The sequence below is a fragment of the Trichechus manatus genome, unplaced genomic scaffold, assembly GCF_000243295.1.
Source record: "Trichechus manatus latirostris isolate Lorelei unplaced genomic scaffold, TriManLat1.0 scaffold00079, whole genome shotgun sequence".
Taxonomy (NCBI): domain Eukaryota; kingdom Metazoa; phylum Chordata; class Mammalia; order Sirenia; family Trichechidae; genus Trichechus; species Trichechus manatus.
The window spans coordinates 12,611,289-12,614,206 of record NW_004444015.1 but is presented as its reverse complement, the minus strand read 5'-3'; positions in this window follow the sequence as shown (position 1 = coordinate 12,614,206).

Genomic DNA, 2,918 nt, shown 5'->3' with positions numbered 1-2,918 from the left:
GAACATAGAAAAAGAAGGGATAGTGACAAATTCATTCTATGAAGCTGGCATAGCCCTTATACCAAAACCAGGCAAAGACACCACAAAAAAGAAAATTACAGACCAATATCTCCCATGAATATAGATGCAAAAATTCTCAACAAAATTATAGCCAAAAGAATTCAGCATCATATCAAAAAAATAATACTCCACAACCAAGTGGAATTCATACCAGGTATGCAAGGATGGTTCAACATTAGAAACTCAACATAATCCACCACATAAAAGAAATAAAAGAATCACATGATCATCTCAATCGATGCAGAAAAGGCATTTGACAAAGTTCAACACCCATTCCTGATAAAAACTCTCAGTAAAATAGGTATAGAAGGGAAATTTCTCAACATAATAAAGGGCATCTATGCAAAACCAATGGCCAACATCATTCTTAATGGAGACAGGTTGAAAACATTCCCCTTGAGAACAGGAACAAGACAAGGATACCCTTTATCACCAATCCTATTTAATGTTGTGCTAGAAGTCCTAGCTAGAGCAATAAGGCAAGAAAAAGAAATAAAGGGCATCCAAATTGGTGAGGAAGAAGTAACACTATTCCTTTTAGTGGATGATATGATACTATACACAGAGAACCCAAAAGACTCCACAAGAAAACTATTAGAACTAATAGAAAGATTCTGCAGATTAGCAGGATATAAGATCAACATACAAAAATCAGTTGGATTCCTAAACACCAGTAAAGAAAACTGCGAAAAGAAAATCAGGAAAACAATACCATTCATAATAGCCCCTAAAAACAAATACTTAGGAATAAATCTAATCAGGGATGTAAAAGACCTATACAAAGAAATCTACAAAACACTACTTGAAGAAACCAAAAGAGACCTACATAAATGGAAAAATATCATGCTCATGGATAGGTAGACTCAAAATTGTGAAAATGTCAATTCTACCCAAAGCAACCTACAAATACAATGCAATCCCGATCCAAATACCAATAGCATACTTTAAAGAGATGGAAAAGCTAATCATTTACTTTATATGGAAAGGGAAGAGGTTCCGGATAAGAAAAACACTACTGAAGAAGAAAAATAAAGTAGGAGGACTCACACTACTTGACCTCAGAATTTACTATACAGCTATGGCAGTCAAAACACCCTGGTACTGGTACAATGACAGACACATTGATCAATGGAACAGAATTGAGAACCCAGATGTAAATCTATCCATTTATGGTCACCTGATCTTTGACAAAGGCCCAAAGTCCATCGAATGGGGGAAAAACATTCCTTTTAACAAATGATGCTGGCAAAACTGGATGTCCATCTGCAAAAAAAAGAAACATGACTGATACCTCATACTGTACATGAAAACTAATTCGAAATGCATCAAAAACCTAAATATAAAACCAAAAACTATAAAGATTATAGAAGAAAAAATAGAGTCTACTCTAGAGGCCCTAATACACAACATAAATGGGATACGAATCATAACTAACAATACACAAACACCAGAAGATAAGCTAGATAACTGGGATCTTCTAAAAATTAAACACTTCTGCTCATCAAAAGACTTCACCCAAAGAGTAAAAAGAGAACCTACAGACTGGGAAAAAAATTTTGGCTATGACAAATTGGACAAAGGTCTAATCTCTAAAATCTACAGGAAAATCCAACACCTCTACAACTAAAAGACAAATAATCCAATTTAAAAAATGGGCAAAGGATATGAACAGACACCTCACCAAAGAAGACATTCAAGTGGCTAACAAACACATGAGGAAATGTTCGTGATTACTAGCCATTAGAGAAATGCAAATCAAAACCACAATGAGATACTATCTCACCCCAAAATTACTGTCACAAATCAAAAAATATAGAAAATAACAAATGTTGGAGAGGCGGTGGGGAGATTGGAACTCTTATGCACTGCTGGTGGGAATGCAAAATGGTACAACCATTTTGGAAAACGATATGGCGCTTCCTTAAAAAGCTAGAAATAGTAACGCCATATGATTCAGCAATTCCACTCCTAGGAGTATATCCTAGAGAAATAAGAGCTGTCACACGACTAGACATATGCACACTTATGTTCATGGCAGCATTATTCACAATAGCAAAAAGATAGAAACAACCTAAGTGCCCATCAACAGATGAGTGGATAAACAAACTATGGTATGTACATAAAATGGAATACTACGCAACGGTAAAGAACAATGATGAATCTCTGAAACATCTCACAGCATGGATGAGTCTGGAGGGCATTATGCTGAGTGAAATAAGTCAATCACAAAAAGACAAATATTGTATGAGACCACTATTATAAAAACTTATGAAAAGGTTTACACACAAAAAGAAACAATTTTTGATGGTTACAAGGGAGGGGAGTGATGGGGAGGGAAAAACTCTAAACAGACAACAGATAAGTGGTAAGTTTGGTGAAGGGTAAGACAGTACACAACACTAGGGAAGCCAGCACTACTTGACCGAGTCAAGATCATGGAAGTTCCACAGACACATCCAAACTCCTTGAGAGATCGAATTACTAGGCTGAGGGCTGTGGGGACCATGATCTCGGGGAACATCTATCTCAGTTGGCATAACATAGTTTATAAAGAAAATGCTCTACATCCTACTTTGGTGAGTAGAGTCTGGGGTCTTAAAAGCTTGTGAGTGGCCATCTTAAGATACTCCACTGATTTCATCCCGTCTGGAGCAAGGGAGAATGAAGAAAACAAGATACAAGAGAAAGATTAGTCCAAAGGACTAATGGACCACAACTACCACGCCTCCACCAGACTGAGTCCAGTACAACTAGATGGTGCCCAGCTACCACCACCGACTGCCCTGACAGGGATCACAACAGAGGGTCCCGGACAGAGCTGCAGAAAAATGTAGAACAAAAGTCTAACTCAAAAAAAA